Source organism: Dermacentor albipictus, chromosome 8 (assembly GCF_038994185.2).
Source record: "Dermacentor albipictus isolate Rhodes 1998 colony chromosome 8, USDA_Dalb.pri_finalv2, whole genome shotgun sequence".
In the NCBI taxonomy this organism is placed as follows: domain Eukaryota; kingdom Metazoa; phylum Arthropoda; class Arachnida; order Ixodida; family Ixodidae; genus Dermacentor; species Dermacentor albipictus.
Genome location: NC_091828.1, coordinates 54,679,026 through 54,705,805, shown reverse-complemented (window position 1 = coordinate 54,705,805; position 26,780 = coordinate 54,679,026).

The window sequence follows — 26,780 nt, the reverse complement described above, 5'->3', positions numbered from 1 at the left end:
GGTTTGCAAAAATGAGTCGCCTATAATGTGACTGAATATAACTTTTATCTACATTTCGCTTTGTCGTACTAAATAAATAATAAAAATAAAGGCACTTTTTAAAACTCATTAAGTCATATATAAAAACGTCTCCACTAGGTCATTTGAGCAAACATTCTTGAAGCCTGTACATACTGCATCAAATTGCAATGTTGCACAACATAGGAGCCAGTACATTAAAATTAGCTCACAGCAAATCCGCTACTGTTGCTTTTCTGTATCAAGCTCAGCACCTTTACAACATAAAACACATGAACTGTGCACTATCAATCAATTTGATGTGCTGGTCACTGTATCTTAAACAAACGCACAATGCAGAAAAAAACCCCGCACATACTTTTAAAATATTCTACGGCAATCATGAGTTTCGCTTTGGCGTTAGCGCCACATGTACTGTGTGTTTACAATATGGTGGTGTAGGATCTAACGTCATCGACTCATCGTGATGTCACACGAAGCAGCTACCTGTTTCGGAATCTCGTTTATTGGTTATTTAAAATTATTGCTGGACTTCTAAGGAAACTAAACCACCCTACGGGTGACAGAACTCTCAATGCCATTTGAACATGACAATGTTATAATATGGTTCTTCTCATGCCAAAATGCCAAGAGTTTACTCATGCCAAAATACAACTCAGGTTTGTTATCCGACTTTGTTTTGTCACTGTAGTACACACACTTGCTTGCTTTGTCCGGAAAGAAAAATGCCACTATCATTACTGCTGACTACTAACTGAAACGCCTAAGCCACTGCCTGAACCTAAGGCTAACTAAGAACCCAGTAAAACTAAAAAAAGATGAGGAAAGCTCTTGCTAGAGCATGCCGATGCCTCAGTTCCAAGAAAGAGGAACAGCAGCAGAGCATCTGACAGCGCAAGGCTGCGAAGTTGTTCATGCCTCTCTTTTGCTGTTGCAAACAGCCTCTGTCTTACTGCCTGTTCATCTTAGCCGCCGGCATTGTTTTGAAGCCATTCGTTGTGCAGCCTCAACGACTCTGCAGTTTCCCCGTATGCTACAAGGTGACTGCAATCCTGAGACACAAGGAAAATCAAGCCCTTCTTACAAGTTGTAAGAAGCGCTTGTTAGTAAGAAGGGCAAGCCCTTCTTACTTTTCTTCTCTCTCGTTGAAAAGCTAGGTGTACCCTTATTGTTCGAGCTAAAATAAATTAAATTAAAACAAAATTTATTTTATTTTATTGAACAACGTTCTGCGAGTAAAATACCAAAATTATGAAATCATAAATATATATTTTTTTGCCCTCTGAAAGCTGGAACATCACGCAATTTATAGGCCGCGTTTTCATTGTGTAAGTTACGATTTTCACGATTCTCGTGTGAAAGGTGTTTCAGTTCGGTGAACATAAGGGGACGCTTGCTAAACCACCTGCAACATAAGAATGCTGCACTATTACCGCTTAAATATTTGCAATTTCACTGTCTTTACTTTGGTATTGACACGTGTACTTATCTTTATCGGGCGACCACGTTTCGCCGCTTAACAACTGTAATCGCACAGCGAGGGACGCGCCTGAATGTATCCGATGTTTCTGGAAAGTTATCGATGCTTCTACCTGGCTGTCTGTTGTCGCCGAACCTTGTGTTATCTGATTTCATCGCGTAACGCGAATGGTGTAGAACTTTGTGGAAGGCACACGGGTCCGAACGATTAGTCTGGAACATTCGACGACTGCTCTATAAAAGCCGACGCACTTGACCCGCTGATCAGATTTTCGACGATCGCCGACTGTGTTCGCCGCTATCGTTGTGCTTTAAGTGTAGCCTGTTTTGTGGGCACAGGTTCGCCCAATAAAAGCTAGTTTTGAATTTCACAGTACTGCTACTGTGTTCTTTCCTCACCGTCACTACCACGTGACATCTGGTGGAGGTGCTAGTGCGTTCATGTACCGAACGCCCCCGCAAAGCCGCGATCCAAGCCCGAAGCCCAAGGACAAAACCGACACCGCGCAAGACCAGCGTGCTAGCCGCAGACTGCAAGGTCTGCCCCCAGAGCACGGACTTCTACCTGAGGCGACAAAGAAGATCATGGTCAAGACAACCTCAATGGCTGCCCCAGCGTCCCCCGTTATCTTACAACAACCCCGGGACCCACCGACCTTCCATGGAGCAGCGACTGAAGACCCAGAATCCTGGCTGGAGACCTACGACCGAATCGCGACATTCAACAACTGGGACTCCGACGACAAGCTGCGGCATGTCTACTTCGCCTTAGAAGACGCCGCCAGAACGTGGTTTGAGAACCGGAGTCGACCTTAGCGACATGGGACCTCTTCCGTAGCGGCTTCCTGCGCACCTTTACGAGCGTCCTGCGCAAGGAAAGGGCCGAAGCCATGCTGGACGCCCGAGTGCAGCTACCGAACGAGAACGTTGCTATCTTCACGGAAGAAATGAAACGTCTCTTCCGCCACGCCGACCCGGATATGCCCGAAGAGAAGAAAGTCCGCCTTCTCATGCGTGGTGTGAAGGAAGAACTTTTCGGCGCAATGGTACGAAGCCCACCGAAGACCGTAGAAGAGTTCCTTCGCGAGGCAACCAGCATTGAGAAGACACTCGAAATGCGGAACCGGCAATTCAACCGCCGTACGAGCTCTACCCACTACGCAGGAATTCAATCACTGGCCACAGACGATCTGCGCGAGACCATCAGGGCCATTGTGCACGAAGAACTGCGCAAGGTCTCGCCTTCGTCGCAGCCTCAAGTGGCCTCGATCGCCGACATCGTGAAAGAAGAGGTGCACCGATCCCTTCGAGTTCCTGAGGTGGAACCAGAATCACCGCAGCCGGAGGCAATGACCTACGCCGCCGCCGTCGCCCGCCGTCAAGGCCCCCCTGCGCGACCGCGCCAGGGTCCTGCAACGCCGCAATTCCGTCGTCCGCCACCGCCGCCGCAGCCAGCACGCCAATACGTCGCCCAGCGCACCTACGCGAGGAAGACGGACATTTGGCGAGCCCCCGACCACCGCCCGCTCTGCTATCACTGCGGAGAAGCCGGCCATGTGTACCGCCGATGCCCATACCGCGACCTGGGACTGAGAGGGTTCGCCGTCAACGCGCCGCGTCCACAGCTTGGCGAGCGCCCACGTGAAATCGCCGATTACCTAGCCGCCACTCAGCGGAACTCTCGACGACCATCCCGTTCACCGTCACCAGGCCGCTACCTGTCACCGCAGCGCCGACCGTACACTGGTCCAGCTCGGGGCCGCTCTGCGAGCCCATATCCGGAAAACTAAAAGCAGCAACCGATGGAGGTGCGGTTGCTGTTCGTCGAACTGACGAAGATCCTCCGCCGCCGACGAAGTCGATGAAGAAACCATCTCGACGACCTAATGACGACACGCCGCCGTCCCGACGAAGTCAGCAAGCCAAGACTACACCGACGAAAGACGACTTGACGACGCGATGTTCCAGTTTCAGTTCAACACGACGCAGCCGTGATCCGACGCCAAGACCTAACTGCAACGCCAGACAAAGAACCACCGACCTCGACGTGCTTCTCGACGGCCACGCAGTTACCGCCTTAGTGGACACCGGTGCTGATTACTCCGTCATGAGTGGACACATCGCCGCCCAGTTGAAGAAGGTTAAGACTGCATGGGAAGGCCCTCAAATTCGCACCGCTGGAGGACACCTGATTACGCCGACTGGAATCTGCACGGCAAGGATAACCATTCATGACCGGACTTACCCTGCCAACTTCGTTATCCTCCAACAGTGTTCTCGAGACGTCATTCTCGGTATGGACTTCCTGAACCAACACGGCGCAGTCATCGACCTGAAGTCGAAGTCAATAACGCTGTCGGAAGATAAAGCGATACCGCCGGAGAGCCCTCGTAGTCACCACGCCTTGAGTGTTCTCGAAGACCAAGTGAGCATCCCGCCCCGCTCCAGCATTGTTATTTCGGTCGGCACCGAAATACCCGCTGACGTAGAAGGTGTCATCGAAGGCGACCAACGCCTCCTGCTAGACCGTGAAATTTGCGTCGCAAGAGGGATCGCTCGACTGTATGGAGGGAAAACTGAAGTGTTGCTGACAAACTTCAGCCCGGAGTTCAAGCACATCAACAAGGGCACGACGATCGCGTACATCGAGGAAATTGTGGAAACCAGTAATGCGTTTGTCCTCTCGGATTCCGCCACATCTACCCCGACGACCACTGTTCCCGAACCAGACTACGACATTAATCCAAGTCTCCCAGTGATTAAGCAACAGCAGCTCAGAAGTCTGCTCCGACGATACAAAGACTGCTTTTCGACGACATCGAGGATTCGACAAACACCAGTCGCCAAGCATCGCATAATCACCGAGGAGTACGCGCGACCACTCCGCCAAAGCCCTTACCGAGTTTCGCCGCGAGAACGCGAAGCTATAAGAGAACAAGTCGACGAAATGCTGCGCGACGACATCATCCAGCCGTCGAAAAGCCCGTGGGCATCCCCGTTGTCCTGGTGAAGAAAAAGGACGGAACCCTACGTTTCTGCGTCGATTATCGTCGTCTGAACAAGATCACGAGGAAGGACGTATACCCCCTTCCACGGATAGACGACGCATTGGATCGGCTCTGCAATGCTAAATACTTCTCATCGATGGACCTCAAGTCTGGCTATTGGCAAATAGAAGTCGACGAAAGAGATCGCGAAAAGACGGCCTTCATCACCCCAGACGGCCTCTACGAGTTCAAGGTTATGCCATTCGGGCTGTGCTCGGCACCTGCAACGTTCCAGCGCGTCATGGACACCGTGTTAGCAGGATTGAAGTGGCAGACCTGTCTCGTTTACTTGGATGACGTCGTCGTCTTCGCCGGAAATTTCGACGATCACCTGAGGCGGCTTGCGACAGTACTAGACGCCATCAAGTCAGCAGGGCTCACTGTGAAGCCAGAAAAATGACGCTTCGCTTACGACGAGCTTCTGTTCCTAGGCCACGTCATCAGTAAATCCGGAGTACGCCCCGACCCGCAGAAAACAGCTGCCATCGCAAAGTTCCCGGAGCCCACCGACAAGAAGGCAGTGCGTAGATTCCTTGGCATGTGTGCCTACTACAGGCGCTTTGTGAAGGACTTTTCACGCATCGCCGAGCCGTTGACACGTCTAACCAAATCTGATGTTGAGTTCAAGTGGGAAACGCCGCAGGCCGACGCATTTGAAGAACTCAAACGACGCATGCAGTCGCCGCCGGTACTTGCGCACTTCGACTAGTACGCCGATACAGAAATCCATACTGACGCCAGTAGCCTAGGCCTCGGTGCCGTTCTAGTCCAGAGGAAAAACGGAGTCGAACAGGTGATATCTTACGCTAGCCGGTCGCTGTCAAAAGCGGAAGGCAACTATTCTACGACCGAAAAGGAATGCCTCGCCATCGTTTGGGCTACAGCTAAATTTCGCCCTTATCTTTATGGCAGGCCATTCAAAGTCGTCAGTGACCATCACGCTTTGTGTTGGCTAGCCAGTATAAAGGATCCGTCAGGACGACTGGCGCGGTGGAGCCTCAGACTACAAGAATACGACATCACTGTAACCTACAAGTCCGGACGAAAACACTCCGATGCCGATTGCCTATCACGTGCCCCCATTGACCCGCCGCCGCAAGATGACGAAGATGACGACGCCTTCCTTGGCATGATAAGCGCAGAAGATTTCGCTGAGCAGCAACGGGCAGACCCGGAGGTAAAGGGCCTGGTGGAATATTTGGAAGGGCACACCGACGTTGTCCCCAGGGCATTTAAGCTTGGACTATCTTCCTTCACGCTTCAAAACAATCTCCTCGTGAAGAAGAACTTTTCACCAGTCCGCGCCAACTACCTTCTTGTTGTCCCGTCAGGACTTCGTCCAGAAGTATTGCACGCCCTACATGACGATCCGACCGCTGGACACCTCGGTTTTTCCCGGACACTCTCGAGGATACAACAAAAGTATTATTGGCCGCGCCTGACCGCCGACGTCGCCCATTATGTCAGAACATGCCGAGACTGTCAGCGACGTAAGACACCGCCGACAAGGCCAGCCGGATTACTACAGCCAATCGAGCCTCCTTGCCGACCATTCCAGCAGATCGGGATGGACTTGCTGGGACCCTTTCCGACGTCAACAACCGGAAATAAGTGGATCGTCGTGGCGACAGACTACCTCACCCGCTTCGCTGAAACTAAAGCACTGCCAAAAGGTAGCGCAGCCGAAGTGGCGAAATTTTTTGTCGAAAACATCCTGCTTCGACTTGGCGCCCCAGAAGTCCTCATCACCGACAGAGGAACGGCCTTTACAGCGGAGCTCACCCAAGCCATTCTGAAATACAGTCAGACAAGGCACAGGAGGACCACGGCCTACCACCCGCAGACGAATGGTCTTACGGAGCGGCTGAATAAGACCCTCGCCGACATGCTAGCGATGTACGTCGACGTCGAACACAAGACCTGGGATGCCGTCCTGCCGTACGTAACATTTGCTTACAACACGGCGGTGCAAGAAACAACACAGATCACGCCGTTTAAGCTGGTTTACGGCAGGAACCCGACGACGACGCTCGACGCCATGTTGCCCCACGTCACTGACGAAGAGAATGTTGACGTCGCTAGCTATCTCCAGCGCGCCGAAGAAGCCCGACAGCTCGCCCGCCTACGAATCAAGAACCAACAGAGGACCGACAGCCGACACTACAACCTCCGACGACGCTTTGTTGAGTACCAGCCCGGCGACCGTGTTTGGGTTTGGACACCGATACGCCGACGAGGACTCAGTGAGAAACTACTCCGACGCTATTTCGGACCCTACAAGGTCATCCGACGTATTGGCGCTCTGGACTATGAGGTCGTGCCAGACGGCATTTCGCATTCACAGCGGCGCCGCGCACGATCTGAAGTGGTCCACGTGGTGCGCCTTAAACCCTTTTACGGACGCTGACGAAATTCCTTATTTTTTTTGTTGTTTCCTTTGCTACGGGTGTTTTTATTTCGCTTGTATATAGCACCGGGTCGATGCTTTTTAAGAGGGGGGTATTGACACGAGTACTTATCTTTATCGGGCGACCACGTTTCGCCGCTTAACAACTGTAATCGCACAGCGAGGGACGCGCCTGAATGTATCCGATGTTTCTGGAAAGTTATCGATGCTTCTATCTGGCTGTCTGTTGTCGCCGAACCTTGTGTTATCTGATTTCATCGCGTAACGCGAATGGTGTAGAACTTTGTGGAAGGCACACGGGTCCGAACGATTAGTCTGGAACATTCGACGACTGCTCTATAAAAGCCGACGCACTTGACCCGCTGATCAGATTTTCGACGATCGCCGACTGTGTTCGCCGCTATCGTTGTGCTTTAAGTGTAGCCTGTTTTGTGGGCACAGGTTCGCCCAATAAAAGCTAGTTTTGAATTTCACAGTACTGCTACTGTGTTCTTTCCTCACCGTCACTACCACGTGACAGTATCATTGTGTAGAAGAGACAAGCCATTCCTCTATCATGCATCTGTCACGTGCAACAACCCCCCCCCCCCGTTTCCCTGTGACCTACGATTTTATACACTGCCTGGATATACTGCCTGCGTGACACTATATACTATCCTAGATCTGGCACTATCAATTTTTCAAGCACTTTGCAGCTCCACAAAGTGGCAGTGCACTTGCTCGACGGGAGTACTGTTGCAAAATGTCGGAAATCTTTTCAGGTGCAACTCGCAAAAAGGTGGCATAACTTCTTGTTTGTAGCTTGACCTGAAGCTTCCTGTTGGTTCCGCTTGACCAGAAAGTGTTGTTCTTTCGCCAACATTTCTTCGGAGCAATTCTCCGCCATCTTACGCATGTTCTTGAACTTTTTTCTCAATGCCATGGGCCACGAGTTCTGTGAAGAAGCTGGAACATATCACTACTGTTAAAAGCACGTACAAGTTAATTGGTGTTGCCTGCATGCACGTAAAAGTATGTACATAATTGCAGTTTGTTTTATGCATCGAACTTGATTGCTTAGCAACGGAAGGGCCGTTCAGAAAGTTCGCAACATCCACGCCATAAACTTGGAATAGGCATAACGACAGACATAAAAATTAACGCACATCTCTAGTTCCAGCGCATATATATATATATATATATATATATATATATATATATATATATATATATATATATATATATATATATATATATATATATATATATACACGCCTCATACAGCTATAAGGTGTCCAGACAGCAAGCGAAGCAGAAACCTAAGTGAAGAGGGCACAAGATACTTTGCACTATTTATTTAGGCATTTGCGAAACATGGCTATTGGAAGAGGACTGGATACTGAGACAAATACACAGAGAAAGGCAAGTGCCATATTTTGCATGTCCTTCTCTGTGTATGCGCACCATTTTGCACCCTTCATCTAATAGATACAAGATGCTAGCAAACAATGCATTGTCATCTAAAGGATGCGATTTGCTATACAACCTCGACAGCACGTTTATTTTTTTTAACGTTCTTACATGTAGCGTAAAAACAACTGCTGATATGTGGGCAAGTTTTATAAGTTTCACTGGGCTGTAGTCCCTGCCTATTTCTAGCGCACTCTAGCCCTCATTAATGGATCTCCATCCTAGATTGCTGGCTGCTCTCCTGAGAGTTAAGCAACGACTATCGAACCATAAAACAATTGTGACCCTTTTCACTTGATGCCAACTTCGTCAACCTGTAACAGTACTCATATCCATTTGAGGGGCTAGCCTCCGTGCCAATCTTAATTTGGCCTTGTTTTGGATGTTGCTGTGCATATCCAAGACAACGTAATCTTCAACCTCCTCGTCGTACATCTGATCTGGCAGATAAATTTAGCGTTATACTGAAGGAACTAGCCTTCAGAGGTAAGCGGTCTATGTTCACAAGCAGTCTAATATGATGAAGGGGGAATGTATACAATGCCGGAGTGAAAACCTAAAAGCTCCAAAATTGGACACAATTGCAAGACCAAATGTGGGATAAACTTATCTGTATAAACCTTGTGCCGTTAACATGTGTAAGAAATCGTGCAACCAAAGCCCATCCAACAGCACAATAATTTGGAGAATGCTGGAGTTGAAATTCAAGTAAAGAATGCTCTGTGTACACACTCCTACACGCATTCATATATTGCTGCAAGCTTATGAAGGAGCAAAAAGAAAATACGTAATTTTTACGTAACAATACGTAGTTACGTACTTTGTTACTGTAGAAACTGTCCTAAGCCTCAACAAGACTTCGCGCGCCTGACTAATAATACGTCACTAAGCGTAATTACGCACATCACTGCGCAGGTTACTCTTTATAGTTGTCATTCAAAATAGGAAATATATTGTAAGAAACGCCACAAGTTAGAAAAAGCTCAATGAATGATGGAGAATAAAATGAAGTCCGCATAACTCAGGTGCTCCGCTTTACAATGTTAAAAAAAGCTTAATTTTGAATGGGAATTTCGCCGTGGCAGCACATACTGTCTGCGAAGTGAGTGAGTGTTTGATGCTTAATGGCGCAAGGGCCAAGTATGGCCAAATAGCGCCATGTCTGTGTCTTCGAAGTACATTAGATATACCGTGGTGCTTTGAAAAGTCAGCCCTAGAAATAATTCAACTTGGACACAGTGACCGGAAAGTGCGCCAAGTCTGCCAGCAAGTGGAACCGCGCTTGCAAGTACCGCGCCTTCACGACGAACTTGTCCCTCAGTTTGGAGCCGCAAGTAATTCAACAAAAAGCCTCTTAAAGCGACCATTTCGAGCTGGATTGTGTAGCAAACGGGTCTGGAAGAAAGGTTTCGCGGGCCGCACTGGAAAAGCGCGCCAACATAGTTACGCCAACATTGCAGCAATTTTAACAGAACCGGCGTCAGCAATACATAAAATTAAGATTACTTGCATGATCTGTCAGCGCGACGAACTATACAGGCAAAGTTCTTGCGCTCATAGATCAGGAACATATTCCAACTCGCCTAGTCCTCGCTACTTGTGTTATACATCAAAATTACTTACCAGTGTGGTGTCATTGATGTCGGTTAGAGCGCGTAAAGCAAGCAGCGATTCGCCGTAGGTGCCGTTTGGCAGCGAAATCTTCTTTCTCTGGCCATCCTCCGGGATTGCGAGGCAAACGGTGCATGCCATAGCTGTACGACCGCACTAACTGAAAAGTACGCGCGGAAATGGCGGGTACCAGCGCAAACCGAAAGAGGCGCCTAAAGTTCGTATATCTAAAGCGAAAGATATCCAGGAAGCTTACATATAGGCGCCAATCCGCGTAATAACGCTACCGCAGCGCCGCTTGCTTAAGACACCGCAATCGGAACACCGCAGGGGCGTTTGCGTCAGCAGGCGTTTGGTGTGTTGCGACACCACGTACCCGAGCACACGAGGGTTGGACCCTCCCGCGTGTAGCCGTGCGCGGCTTAGCCGTGTCCGGGGAAAAGGGGATTCTGGGGGTTGAGCCAATGCCGGGTGTTTGGACCTCTACGGCCCCTCGGCGGCGGCAACACACCCCTTTGGCCTCGGCTTCAGGTAGACAGCACCCTCGGACTGACCCACCCGGGGGAAATCGGCAGTCGCCTTTTCCTGTCCTCCTCTCCAATCTTCGTCTTTCTCTCTCGCCCTTTTCATCTTTCCTGTCTTCTCATCACTTCTCCTCCTAGTTTCCCGGCGGCAAGGGTTAACCTTGTGTAGCTAGCCAGCCTTGGTTATGCTGTATTCGGTTATAGCAGTGACGTACGGCTGGCGTTGGCAGGGTTTCTCTAGCAGGAACTTCTGTCACGTGCCCCTGTTGGGCTCTATGGTGGGTGGTCGGCATCGCGGCCGAAAACCCAACATTACTTATGGAACATGCTTTTCCTAAACTACCTGATCGCCCTCAAAAACGAGGGCGCACCGAAGCAGTTTTTCAGTTTTTCGGACGCCAAGTCCACAATTTTCCCCGTTTTCATGTGATACACGCAGAAAAACTAGCTAAACCAGTGCGAACAATCTCCCCGTTCCTTGTATCTAAGTCCCTTACCGAAGTTTTTGGTCCAGGATATAAGGTGCCGAGGATGGCTAGCGGTGACCTCCTCTTGGAGCTCCGCGATCAAAAGCAATTTGAGAAACTGCCTCAGCTAGTATCATTTGGGGAGACCCAAGTAGTAGTAACCCCGCACCTCACGCGGCGTTGTCTCGGACGATGATTTGCTGGAGCTCACTGAGGCTGAGCTCTTGGAGGGCTTCAGCGAACAGAATGTTATAAATGTCAAAAGAATCAAGATGAGGCGAGACGGTATGTACCAAATCCCTTGAGATGTTTCAAATGCCAACGTTTCGGCCACAGCTCACAGAGCTGCCGAGGCCGCCAAACATGTGCGAAATGCAGTGCCCTTGAACACGCCAACTGAAGCATGTAAGAACTCTCTACACTGGGTAAACTGTGATGGGGATCACGCCGCGTACTCGCGGTCCTGCCCCTCCTGGAAGAAGGAAAAACAAATTGTAACCATAAAAGTAAAAGAGAATATATCGTTCAAAGAGGCACGAAGGCGGGTAGCATACCTGCCAAAGAAAAGCTTTGCCGAAGTGGCGCGTCAGGGGGCAGCGTCACAACGGCCTCCGGCGGCTGTCCGACCCACAAGCAGTGAGTCGGCAGTCACGCCATCTGCCCCCGCGGCGGTTGCAGCTAGCGCTGCTCCGTCTACCCAGAAGACGGGGCCACCGACCCCGAAGGTGAGCGCAGCCAAGGATGCCCCACCCTCCCCGTCCCCTTCCAGCGCTGGCAACAGCCGGCGCAGCCAAATCCCTCAGGGAGCCCCAACGACCTCCGGGCTGTTGGGCGCAGCGGTCTTGCCCTCCAAGGCAGGACACTCCCTGATAACCTCTCGCTCGCAAGAGCACGTGTCCGGCGCCTCACAAGAGGCAATGGACACTACACCTATCCTCCAGGGGCGCCAAGCGCCTAAGGAGCGGCGAGGTTCACTCGAACGCTCCAGAAAGGGCAAAACTCCCGTTACAGGGCCTCGAAAGGGCTCTGTAATTTAATCACTGTAATTTGCATAATCACTACTTCTGTTTCTGTACACACAGCACCTATTAACTCCCAATATGGACACACAAATAATTCAATGGAACGTCAGAGGTCTTCTCAGAAACCTTGCTGATGTGCAGGAACTAATACAAAAACACAATCCAAAAGTGCTGTGTTTACAGGAAACACATTTAAAAAACAAACACACAAACTTTCTTCGACAGTATCTAACTTTTCGCAAAGATCGCGATGATGCCGTCGCATCATCGGGCGGTGTTGCCATAGTCACTCATAGAAGTATAGCGTGCCAACCTTTACAGCTACAAACGCCCCTTGAAGCAGTGGCGGTTCGAGCTGTCCTACTAAACAAACTCATCACCATTTGCTCGCTCTACATACCCCCGCATTACCAACTAAACAAACATGAATTTCAGTCCTTGATAGATCAATTGCCAGAGCCCTATGTTGTTCTTGGCAATCTCAATGCGCACAGCAGCCTATGGGGAGACTCTCGTATCGATGTGCGAGGTCGTCTCGTTGAACAGTTCCTTTTTTCATCCGGCGCGTGCCTGCTCAATAAGAAGACACCCACATATTATTCTCTCGCAAACAGAACATTTTCTTCAATTGACCTCAGCCTAGTTTCCCCTTGTATACTGTCTGAACTCGAATGGGAATTTACCAGCAATCCTTACGGAAGCGACCACTTCCCCATACTGCTAAAAACACATAAAGAAAAAGAATGTCTACCACAGGCTCCGAGGTGGAAGATCGATACAGCCGACTGGGAGAAGTTCCGAAACTTAACTAGTATCTCATGGAATAACATGTCTTGTTTAGGAATTGATGCTGCTGTGCAGTATCTCACAGCCGTCATTATAGATATTGCATCTAAATGCATATCAGAAATAAATGGCTTGGCATGTAAACGGCGGGTCCCGTGGTGGAACGAAGATTGCAGGATCGCTCGTAAGAAACAAAGCGTGGGGGTTGCTACGTGCTTCTCCCACTGCAGAGAATCTAGTCAACTTTAAGCAAGTAAAATCCCAAGGCAGGAGAACCCGCCGACTGGCCAGAAGAGAAAACTGGCAGAAGTATTTATCGAGCATTAACTCGTTTACAGACGAGGCCAAAGTCTGGAACAGGGTAAATGGAATTAGAGGGCGACAAACATATTCACTCCCTCTGGTAAATACACAGGGCGATACACTGGAAGATCAGGCAGACTCACTTGCGGGGCACTTTCAGAGCGTGTCAAGTTCAAACAATTATTCGCAATCTTTTCTCATATATAAACAAATAGAAGAACGTAAGCCATTAACAAGAAAAAGTCGAGAGAATGAGCCTTACAACCGTCCTTTCAGTATTGCTGAATTGAGAGCTGCCTTGAGCGCATGCAAGAGCTCCGCACCAGGATCTGATAGAATCATGTACGAAATGCTGAAACACTTACACAATGAGTCGCAAGTGACACTACTTACACTTTTCAACACTATCTGGGACGCAGGGTACCTTTCGACCGCATGGAAAGAAGCCATTGTGGTCCCTGTTTTAAAACAAGGCAAAGATCCTTCCTCAGTGGCAAGCTACCGCCCGATAGCCCTCACAAGTTGCATGTGTAAGGTATTTGAAAAAATGATAAATCTGGGCGACTGATCCATTTCCTTGAACAGAACAAAATGCTTGATCCCTATCAGTGTGGCTTCCGAGAAGGGCGCTCCACAACCGACCACCTTGTACGTGTTGAAGGAAATGTCTGGGACGCATTTATACATAAACAGTTCTTACTCTCGATATTTCTCGATATGGACAAGGCGTATGACACAACGTGGCGATATAGGATCTTGCGAGACTTATCGGAAACGGGCATTCATGGCAATATGCTCAACGTAATAAAAAGCTACTTGTCCAATCGTACCTTCCGGGTGAAATTCGGCAATGTTCTGTCACGTCCTTTTACACAAGAAACTGGTGTACCCCAGGGAGGCGTGCTCAATTGCACACTTTTTATTGTTAAGATGACAACGCTTCGTGCTTCCTTACCACCGGCCATTTTGTACTCCGTCTATGTGGACGACATTCAAATAGGCTTCAAATCCTGTAACCTCGCAGTATGCGAGAGACAGGTACAGCATGGTTTGAACAAGGTGTCAGGGTGGGCAGAGAAAAATGGTTTTAAAATCAATCCTCAAAAGAGTTCTTGTGTGCTGTTTACAAGTAAGAGAGGCCTGGTTCCGGATCCTTGCTTGGAAATGTGTGGACATCAGATACCTGTAAACAAAGAGCACAAATTTCTAGGTGTTACACTCGACAACAAACTTACTTTCGTCCCACACATTAAACATCTTAAAGAAAAGTGTCTGAAAACAATGAACCTAATGAAACTTCTATCCCAGACTACGTGGGGTAGTGCCCCGCAGGGGCGTCTGCGTGAGCAGGCGTTTGGTGTGTTGCGACACCACGGACCCGAGCACATGAGGGTTGGACCCTCCCGCGTGTAGCCGTGCGCGGCTTAGCCGTGTCTGGGGAAAAGGGGATCCTGGGGATTGAGCCGATGCTGGGTGTTTGGACCTTTAAGGCCCCCCGGCGGAGGCAACACACCCCTTTGGCCTCTGCTTCACATAGACGGCACCCCCGGACTGACCCACCCGGGGGAAATCGGCAGTCGCCTTTTCCTGTCCTCCTCTCCAATCTTCGTCTTTCTCTCTCGTCTTTTTCATCTTTCCTGTCTTCTCATCACTTCTCCTCACTTCCTAGTTTCCCGGCGGCAAGGGTGAACCTTGTGTAGCTAGCCAGCCTTGGTTATGCTGTATTTGGTTATAGCAGCGATGTACGGCTGGCGTTGGCAGGGTTTCTCTAGCAGGAACTCCTGTCATGTCCCCCTGTTGGGCTCCATGGTGGGTGGTCGGCATCGCGGCCGAAAACCCTACTGTACTCATGGAAAACGCTTTTCCTAAACTCCCTGATCGCCCTCACAAACGAGGGCGCAACGAAGATCTCTTTCAGTTTTTCGGACGACAAGTCCAGAACTTTCCTAGATATCATGTGATCCACTCAGAAAACCCAGATAAACTAGTGCGTAACATCTCACCGTTCCTTGTTTCGAAGTCTTTAACTGAAGTTTTTGGAACAGGATATAAGGCGTCGAGAATGACAAGTGGTGATCTTCTCTTGGAGCTCCACGATAAGAAGCAGTACGAGAAACTGCCGAAACTTGTCTCATTTGGCGAGACCCAAATAACAGTAACTCCGCACCGTACCATGAACACCACCCGAGGCGTTGTCTCGGACGATGACATGCTAGAGCTCACTGAAGCTGAACTCTTGGAGGGCTTCAGTGAACAGAATGTAATAAATGTTAAGCGAATTAAGATCAGGCGAGACGGTAAAGAGATCAACACGAAACACCTGATACTCACTTTCGGTTCAAGTGTCCTCCCCGAGTCCATCGATGCCGGTTATATCAAACTTCGTGTTAGGCCATACGTGCCAAATCCTCTCAGATGCTTTAAGTGCCAAAGGTTCGGCCACAGTTCACAGAACTGTCGAGGCCGGCTGACATGTCCCAAGTGTAGTGACACTGAACATTCCTCCGAAACATGCCAGAAGACTCCACATTGTGTCAACTGTGAGGGCGAGCACGCCGCATACTCGCGCGCCTGCCCGTCCTGGAAAAGAGAAAAAGAGATTGTGACAATCAAAGTCAAAGAAAATATATCTTTCAAGGAGGCACGTAGGCGGGTATCATACCTGTCTAAGAGCAGCTTTGCCGATGTGGCGCGTAAGGGGGCAGCGTCGCAACGGCCTCCGGCGGCTGTCCGACCCACAGGCAGTGAGTCGGTAGTTACGCCATCTGCCCCCGCGGCGGTTGCAGCTAGCGCTGCTCCGTCAACCGAGGAGAAGGGACCATCCACCCCAAAGGTGGGTGCAGCCGAGGCTGCCCCAACCTCCGAGGCCCCTTCCAGCGCTGGCAACGTCCAGCGCAGCCAAATCCCTCAGGGAACCCCATCGACCTCCGGGCTGGTGGGCGCAGGGGTCTTGCCCTCCAAGGCGGGACTCCCTCTGAAAACCTCTCGCTCGCAAGAGCGCTTGTCCGGCGCCTCACACGAGGCAATGGACACTACACCTGACCCCAAGGCGCACCAAACGCCTAAGGAGCGTCGAGAATCGCTCGAACGCTTCAGATAGAACAAGACACCTATTACAGGGCCTCGAAAGGGCTCTGTAATATAAGGCATCCACTCCGTCTCCGTAAACACAGCACCAATTTACCTTAAAGATGGATACACAAATCATTCAATGGAACATCAGAGGTCTCCTTGGAAACCTTGATGATTTGCAAGAACTCATCCACAAACACAATCCAAAAGTGCTGTGTTTACAGGAGACACATTTAAAATCTACACACACAAACTTTCTCCGAAAGCACGTTACGTTTCGCAAAGACCGCGAAGATGCTGTCGCAGCATCTGGCGGTGTAGCTACTATTGCTGACAAAAGTGTAGCGTGTCAGCATCTAAAGCTCCAAACGGCCCTTGAGGCCGTGGCCGCTCGAGCTGTACTTTTAAATAAACTCATTACAATCTGTTCTGTGTATATACCACCACATCATCACCTTCACAGACGCGACTTAGAGTCATTAATAGATGAGCTCCCGGACCCCTATTTTATTCTTGGTGATTTTAATGCACACAGTACTTTGTGGGGCGATTCACGCTGTGATGCGCGAGGTCGCGTCATTTAACAGGTGCTTCTTTCCTCTGGAACATGTCTCTTGAACACGAAGGAGCCCACATATTTTAACCTGTCCAACAAGTCATACTCTGCCATAGATCTTAGCATTTTATCTCCGACGCTTTTACCCTATTTTAAATGGAATGTGCTTAACAACCCGTATGGGAGTGACCACTTCCCAATAATCCTAACTGCGCCGAAACAAGATAAACTTCCCCCGCTGGTCCCTCGGTGGAAGATTGACTCAGCCGATTGGGAACGGTACCGAACTATTACTTACATGACGTGGACTGAGATGTCTGGTATAACCATAGATGATGCTGTTGCATATTTTACAGCTTTTATACTGGATGCCGCCTGTAAATGCATTACACAAACAAGCGGCATGGGTTCCAAACGGCGTGTTCCCTGGTGGAACGATGCATGCAGGCAAGCACGGAAAAACCAGAACAAAGCGTGGGCGATATTTCGCGATTCTCCATCTGCTGAAAACCTGGAAAACTTTAAACATGTCAAATCCCATGCAAGGAGAACGCGCCGGCAAGCAAGACGAGAGAGTTGGACGAAGTTCATATCAAGCATCAACTCGTACACAGATGAGACAAAAGTATGGAATAGAGTGAAGAAAGTTAATGGGCAACAAACGTATTCCTTACCTCTAGTAAATAGCCACGGAGAAAGCCTTGAAGACCAAGCCAACTTTCTCGGTGCACATTTTGAATACATATCGAGCTTTTCACACTACTCCGAAACCTTCCTAAAATACAAAACACAAGTAGAACAGCAAAAATTTGAAAGGAAATCTGCTAAATGTGCTGCGTACAACGATCCATTCTGTATAGCAGAACTGCAGGCAGCACTAAACTGTTGTAATACATCCGCCCCAGGTTCAGACCGCGTAATATATGACATGTTAAAACAACTACCATCCGAAACACAGAAAACCCTCCTTTACCTATACAACGTTATTTGGTCTTCCGGCGAGATCCCCTCTGTTTGGAAGGAGGCCATTGTAATTCCAATCCTAAAACACGGAAAGGATCCTTCCTCGGTATCGAGTTACAGGCCTATAGCATTAACAAGTTGCCTCTGCAAAGTATTCGAAAAAATGATTAACTGTCGCCTACTGCACTTCCTAGAATCAAACAAATTGCTGGACCCATACCAGTGCGGGTTTCGGGAGGGTCGATCCACTACTGACCATCTCATACGTATCGAGGCACGTATCCGTGAAGCTTTTGTCCATAAGCAGTTTTTCTTATCTGTATTCCTTGATATGGAGAAAGCTTATGATACTACGTGGCGGTTCGGGATATTGAGAGACCTCTCACAGTTAGGTGTACACGGAAATATGTTCAATGTTATCGAAAGTTATCTGTCGAATCGGACATTCCGCGTTCGAGTGGGCACTGTTCTGTCACAGAAATTTGTACAGGAAACTGGAGTGCCGCAGGGCGGGGTGCTCAGCTGCACACTCTTTATAGTAAAAATGAATTCTCTTCGTCTACACATACCACATAACATCTTCTATTCGACGTATGTTGACGATGTGCAGATAGGTTTTCAATCAAGTTCTCTTGCAATCTGTGAGCGACAGATCCAGCTTTGTCTTAACAGGGTCTCCAAATGGGCTGATGTGAACGGCTTCAGACTGAACCCACAAAAAAGCACCTGTGTCATTTTCTCTAGAAAAAGAGGCCTGCACCCTGATCCTGAAATTGTGTTGCATGGTGAGCGTCTGCCCGTAAACAGGGAACATAAATTCTTAGGCATAATTTTAGACGCGAAACTAACCTTTGTACAGCACATAAAATATCTTAAAGACAAGTGCATGAAAACAATGAATATCTTAAAAGTGCTCTCACGCACAACCTGGGGCAGTGATAGAAAGTGCCTCTTGTACTTGTACAAAAGCCTCATACGCACACGACTAGACTATGGAGCCATAGTTTACCAGTCGGCTACTCCAACTGCTCTAAAGATGCTTGACCCCGTCCACCACTTAGGAATTCGCCTGTCCACAGGCGCCTTTAGAACAAGCCCAGTGGAAAGCCTGTACGTTGAACCGGATGAGTGGTCACTGCATCTGCAGAGAACATATTCGTCTTTCATGTATTTTCTTGGAGTGAACGGAAACAGTCAGCATCCCGCGTATTACACCGTAAACGATTTGTCCAGTTGCCAACTTTTCCGCAACCGGCCCAGAGTGGCAAAGCCTTTCTCCATGCGTGTTAGAGACATGGCTGAAGAAACAAGGGTTCCACTCCTTGAATACCACCTTATGTCCCCTGCTAGACGGCCCCCGCCGTGGCAGTGGCAACCAATAGACTGTGATACATCTTTCGTAGCTGTCACAAAGCACGCGCCTGTCGCGCATATACGAATGTACTTCCTCGAATTACAGCACAAATACTCCTTTCCTGAATTCTTTACAGACGCATCGAAGTGTAATTTTGGCGTATCTTACGCAGCGGTCGGTCCATCCTTTTCAGATGCCGGTGCTCTGCACCCTAACACAAGTATTTTCACAGCAGAGGCCTACGCGATATTGGCTGCCGTTAAACACATTAATGAATTTAATATCCCAAAGGCAGTTATATACACTGACTCTTTGAGTGTTGTAAATGCTTTGAAAACTGTCCGGAAATATAAAAACCCTGTAATTCTATCTCTTTACTCAGCATTATGCACAACCTATCAGTCCAAACAGCATATCGTCGTATGCTGGGTGCCGGGGCACCGAGAGATAGAGGGAAACGTGTTGGCTGACGAGCTAGCCACATCCGTCAACGCGAACGCTTCCAACACTTCCACGACTGTCCCTGTAATGGACCTCAAGCCCTCAATAAGAAAAAAGCTAAGGGCTTTCTGGCAGTGCTTGTGGGACAAACAAACAGAAAATAAACTACATGTTATCAAGCCGTATCTTGGCAACTGGCCGCCGGTATCAAAGAACCGCCACACAGAAGTAACACTTTGCAGACTCAGGATAGGACACACATACAGCACACACGCATACCCCTTGTCCGGTGGCGATCCACCCATGTGTGATAAATGTGGTGAGCCACTTACCGTGATTCACATCCTGCTGCAATGCAGTGAATTAGACGCTAATAGGAAAAAGCATTTTCCATTACCACACCGTCAACAAATTCCCCTTCATCCTCTTATGATCATAGGTATGGAACCGCTCTTTAAATATCAATCCGTGTTCTCACTTTTAAAAGATGCACATAGTTTTCACGTCATATCACCAGGAAATACGTAGCACGGCCTCTTAACTGAGGTTTCTGCTGCGATAACTGCACTAAAACAAAGCACCTGCCTCCCAGCCTTTGGGCTCAAAGGCCTCCCGGAGGCTTAGGTGATATTTCCACATTCTTGCATTTTAGCTCCACGATCACTTATCACGCGTACTAGATCCATAGACAACTATATGTATCACTATCATAATTTTATATTATATATCATTTTACGCTTTTATGATACGGAATGATTTTAGGCCACTTTACAGCCATGTCACATCCCACCATCGTAACTCACCAATCAGCGTTTTACACATCATTATCAGTCATGGCGCTCTTTGGCCACACCTGGCCCTTGCGCCACTAAACAATACACATCCATCCATCTACGTGGGGTAGTGACAGGAAGTGCCTAATAAATCTCTATAAGAGCCTCATCCGGTCACGATTAGATTATGGTGCCGCGGTATATAACTTTGCCGCCCCGAGCGCGCTAAAGATGCTAGACCCTGTTCACCATCTAGGTATCCGCTTAGCCACGGGCGCTTTCAGAACAAGCCCGATTGAAAGCTTATATGCCGAATCGAATGAATGGTCTCTCCACCTACAGAGATCATACATTAGCTTTACATATTTCCTTAAAGTACGCTCCAATCCTGAACATTCATGTTTTCATACCGTTACCGATATGACGTGCGCTACAATTTTTAGCAATCGCCCCTCCATAAGACAGCCTTTCTCGCTGCGTGTGAAGGAGCTTAGCGATGAAATGCATGTCCCACTCCTCGAGCATCGCTTCATGCACCTAACCAAGCTCTTACCTCCTTGGGAGTGGCAGGTTATACAATGTGACATATCCTTTATAAAAGTTACAAAGCACGCTCCTGAGGCCGAAATCAGAATGCATTTCCTAGAACTGCAGTACAAACACTCCTGCGCAGAGTACTACACAGGCGCTTCGAAGTCAAATGCCGGGGTATCCTATGCAGCCGTCGGCCCATCGTTCTCGGAATCCGATGTACTGCATTCGGAAACAAGCATCTTTACGGCCGAGGCCTACGCATTACTCTCTTCTGTGAAGCATATAAGAAGATCAAAACTTCCAAAAGCAGCGATCTATACAGACTCTCTCAGCGTCGTGAAGGCCCTAATGTCACTCTACAAACATAAAGATCTCGTATTCAATGAACTGTATTCGGTATTGTGTAAAGCGTACTCATCTAACCAGAACATCATAATATGCTGGGTACCTGGCCATAGAGGTATCGAGGGCGATGTACTGGCTGATAAAATGGCCACATCACTCACATCACTAAACACTTCTTCTGCAGTTGCTGTCCCGGTCACAGATCTTAAGCCTTTCTTGCGTAAGAAACTGCGACAACACTGGTAACGCATGTGGAACGCCGAAATAAACAATAAACTGCACGTTATAAAGCCACAGCTAGGTTCTTGGCCCTTCCCATCAAAATCACGGCGAACAGATGTCCTATTCTGCCGCCTCAGAATAGGGCACACATTTGGTACACACAATTTTCTTCTTACTGGAAACGAACCGCCAACCTGTGCTCGATGTGGTGAGAGGCTGACCGTCCTCCACGTCCTCTTGGAGTGTCGCGAAGCGGAACCAGAAAGAAAGAAGCATTTTCCTCTTGCATATCGTCATTGCATACCTCTTCACCCAGCTATGTTTCTTGGTAAGGAACCGCTTTTTAACACCAAGGCAGTCCTCGACTTTTTAAAGGATGTAGTTCTACACGTTATTAGCCCAATAAATTCGTAAAGCATCCTCGCTCCAGAGGATGCCGCTGCGATAATTGTTCTGAATAGCACAAGCCTCCAGGCTCTTGTGTTTTCAAGGGCCCTATGGAGGCAGTAGTGCTCTAGCATTTCTTATAATCTGCTATATTTTACCTATCGTATCATTCTTTTTAAATGCATCGAAATGTTCATAGTACAAGTCATACGTCATCGCCATAATTTTATTATACAGATTTTACGCACTTTAGTGCGTATATTTTAAGGCCCCTTTACAGCCACGTCACACCAACCTCTTAGTAATCATAAGTACATTGCAAACCCATTAGCACAGAGATGGCGCGCTTTGGCCATACCTGGCCCTTGCGCCAAAAAAACCGTACATCATCATCATCATCACCGCAATCGTAAACTGGGACTTTGGTTTCGGTTATTTTGGTATAATTTCGCGTGTCGTCTGCCTTCAAAGTCGTAGGTCAAGCTATTTGTTGAAATTGTCGATGATGACCTCTCTCCATAATTCTTTCCTTTGTTAGCTCGGGCCAAACTCTGATTCCGCATGTTTAAATGCGTGTAAAACGCAGAAATGCTTTTCCCAGATAACCACGGGGCTGATGTTATTGAAATTTGTTACATTTTAGATAAAAAAGATTCTCGTGACTATTGAAAGCAAAATTTTAGTGCAGGACCTGATATTTCTTTTTAAAAGTTTCAAAAATTGGTCAATTAGAAAATTTTCCAAATATGATTAACTAATTAATGAACCCGTCATTTAATCAACGAACTGGTCAGTTGAATAATCAGTGTACCAGTCGATTAATCAAATGATTCGGTAATTAGTTAGGTCTTTAAATAAAATGAACTTTGTTAACCGGGTGGCCAGTTGAGCTGACGTTCATTCTGTGTTCTGCGCGGACGAAAAGGGCGACGTACATGATGTAGAATCTGTTGCTACAGCAGCGTTTCGAAATTTCCGTTGTTACAGCAGGCAGTAACGACCCACGACATCGTATATCGATGTTATACTGTGCTGCATGATCACCGAGTTCTCGCACGCAAATGTGAGGCATGGAGGGTAAGTTAGATGCACTCGATCATAAACAACTCCTTTGGATTCTTCTGAGGCTCTCCGTGTGCAGTGCAGCAGCTGTCGGTAGGTATAGAGCGAAAGGGGGGGGGGGGTCGTCTTGATCTTTCTTGATACTAGTAATAACCTTCCTTCTCTTGGCTCCCACTGTTGATGTTGAAATGACTTCAAGACAATAAGCTTTTTATATATATATAGCAACTTCTACATCTGTAAATGGCATCCCAGTAATAGCAAAATCGCTGGAACCAACTGGAAATTTCCAATTGGAACTAATTGGATATTTCCATTGCTGCTTTACGATGCCCATTGGAAAAATCGAACAAGTGCAATTGGTCCAATTGTTTCTTTTTTTTTTAACAGAACTAAAGCGAATTGGTCTTTGAATCGGACTCTTTGGGATCATAATGGGAAAAAAATGTTGGAAAAAAATGAAACCCAGATAGTGCCTCACATTGACATAACACCGACATACTCGGAACTCTTTTCGAGATGCATGCTCATGCACGAACACACTGTGACTATTCTCTTCGCTGACAACCACCATTCACCAATTCACTATATGAGAGAGATGTCAGGCGCTATATGTACGTAAGGAATATTTAGTTGACCAAGTGATGCCAGTGGTTCATGACAAATAGGTAAAATTTCAAGAGATATTTTTAACTTTATAGAAAGCTCAATTGTTCTATCCAATTTCCAACCAAAATACAAAGATCTACTTGAAAACGAACATTATAATTCTGCTGTTATTATTATAAACTATTTCTCTGTTTCACAACATTACTCATCAATTGTGTCCATTTGAGACTAATTGACATACCAAGCTCCAGTGATGTCCAAGTGGAACCAAATAAACTTTTATGATGCCCAATTTGAACCAACTGGACTTTGCATGAAGGCCAATTGGAGCTTGGCCCTCCTAACGTCCAATTGGAACCAGTTGGGTCCCATTCAGAAATCCAAGGGCACTCAATGTTTTTTATTTCGATTGCTGCAGCTGTTGCCAGATCATTTTATACAATTTGTAGTTTCGTAAGAAGGGAAGTTACGCTTAGTCGGTAATCTTGCGTTGCAGCCAGTACATCGCGCATGGACACATATGCTTGCAACCGGTGCCACCAGAGGACACTCCTTGTCATCTCTTTTTCGTCATTTCTGCACCTGGCATGGCACGGTGGACGACTAGAAGTGTGACTTCGAAGGCTGTGAGAAAACTTAGAGGCATAGCTCCTGCCTTAAACATGTCAGCCGTCACCACAATCCAACCACAGCTGACGCATCGTTCGCACCCCTTGCTGACAACCTCGAAGAAACAGTATAAACTAATCCCACCCAGCCTGTTGGAAAAGCAGCTGAACAGGCGTGCTTGGATATTGATATTCTTAACACCAGTGGTCAGCGTGTTGATGTTGGCACTCCTGACAGCAGTGTTCAGTGTGCTACGGTTCTGTGTTTGTGTTATAGTAAGCGTCGTTGTGGGAGGTATCCGTTGGTATTGTGGTTAAGCTACAATGCGTGTTTATGTCTATCCTCAGTGATATTAAAGGCGGTGAGCATTTTTGAATATCTTTGTCTGTCTTCTCTGTAGACTTTTCTGTTGATGGGTATTATTCGCACACTTCAAATTGCAGTCCACGGGACTTCTGTATTTTGTGACCCTGAGCAAACACCCAGAACATTTTTAATAATAGATTTTGCCACAGTCATTGTGCCATCCAAATGTTACACGTGTTCTAGCAAGTAACGTATGTTTTTATGAAGGTTTCGTAACTTCGTAAAGCTTACATTTTAACAAAAGCGTGTAACCGGTATAAACGAAAGGTAACCTGTTCATTTGTAACCTCTGCAAAGGTTAAAAAAATGTGAAGGTTACATTGTTGCGACTTTTACGTTAAACGTGCACGTTAAAGGTGAGTATCCGAAGCACAGCTCTTAATGGCAACTAACCTTTCCCACGTTGTCATCGTGCTTTCGTTATTATCGAACCATAGAAGTGCAGTTCCCTTGAGAAGGAAAGCGATGTTAGCAAGTCGTGCCGTTGCGTTCCGCCCACTGTGACGGCTTACCCTTTCATAATACTTCAGCCAGTCGTCAACATCCTCATCAGCTTTGCAGGAAAATGTGCTCAGTTCTTTCTGAGGGATCGAGCAGATGACTTGGCTTGGGCGCTCACTGTCATCTTGCATGCTTGTGTCATGGCTGCCGCCAGCCGCTTGCGGTTCATTTCCGTGGCTTCAGACGGTATAGTCCGAGCAAGCGCCGGCTTCGTCGGAGGCTACGTAGAAGGTTGGCCAGAGCGGTTACCCCGCACCGTCCACCACACACCAAAATTGTTACGGATGAGATCGATTTCTTGACAAGGTAATAGAGGTGGCGTAGAGATGGGATCGCAGACAGTCGGGCATTTCTTACACCACGCAGAGTTCTTTCATCTCCTCTTGTTCGGCTCCGCCGCGCAGCGTAGCACGCACGCCCGCACGCACGCACGCACACACACACACACACACACACAAACATTATAATATATATATATATATATATATATATATATATATATATATATGCACGCGGGAAACAGACAACGAAGTTTTTGGAAGAGTTATTTACTTAACGTTTTCGGCTGGTGGACCCTCTATCGTCAGAGTAGAGTAACGCATGAACAACACATACACAGCTCTAAAGGCACCGTATCAAGAACAGAGGGCGCGTTATCTGCATTGTCTAGGCCATACACTGCGCATCACAAATCATTATCATTACGCGTTATAAATGATTATCAATGACACGCATTTTAGAATACAAAAAAAATCAAATGCAGATGTGTTCAGCATACAATATATAGAAACATGACTCTTAGGTAAGTGCCAGCGGTTACCATGATTATGTGTAATGAAAACAAAATGACGTACACATGCAGATACAAAGGGGTGATATTTAGCACATGGCATCTCTAAGTGCAACCTCGAATTACCTAAAAATTGATATGTTAAGCGTACAACTTCGAGCCATAGCCACATACGTCCAAGAAGCCACATGTAAAGAAAAGAGAGGAAGAAAAGCGTTGAAATCATATATGCACACTGTGTGGGAAGTGTATGTTTGTGCTCAATATAAAGTTAGACAGGTTAGTTGTCCTTCGTTTTCATTTATTCAGGACGAGACAGTGTTAAATTTGTGAATCAGGTTAGATTCGCGAAGCTCCCGGTCGTGGTTGGTGCGTTATCCAGATTCGAGTATTGTTACTTTGAGATTGTTAAATGAGTGGCCCGGCATGTTAACATCTTTAGAGAGTGGTAGCTTTGGTTGGGATTTGGCTTGCGACCAGTGGTTGTTGAAACGAATCCTGAAATGTATTTTAGCCTGGCTTATATATTGCAGGTAGCAAGTTCCGCACTGGAGCAAGTACACTACATTATATGAATCACAGTTGAAACTGCCTTTAACAGTGAACATGAATTGGCTGGCTGTGCTGGTGGCAGTCAATGTAGGCGTTATATGGGCGCAGACTTTGCTGCAACGTGGTTTATTGCAGCGGCTGCAACCGGTCGCGTTAGAAGTGGCGGTTTTTGAAGACGTTAGTATGTCACCTATGTTTTTCGAACGTCTATACACGACACGAGGTGGCTCAGGAAAAATGGCTTTTAACCTGTCGCTTTGGGTGAGAATGTTATGGTGTTTGCGGATTATGCCTGAGACCATCGGGTTAGATGCGGAATGTGTATCAAATTAGCCGACTGGGAGCCACTGGGCTTGTTTCTCCGGTCCATCGGGTCATCTGCGCTTAGAGGGTTGTGCCTGGCTATATGGAATCGCAGTCTTGCAATGACGCACGTGGCTGCTTTCAAAAGGAAGAAATTGATGATTAACAGTTGGCTTTTTGCAGAGTTTTGTGATTAGGCGTCCATCGGCAATAGTAATCGTGACGTCA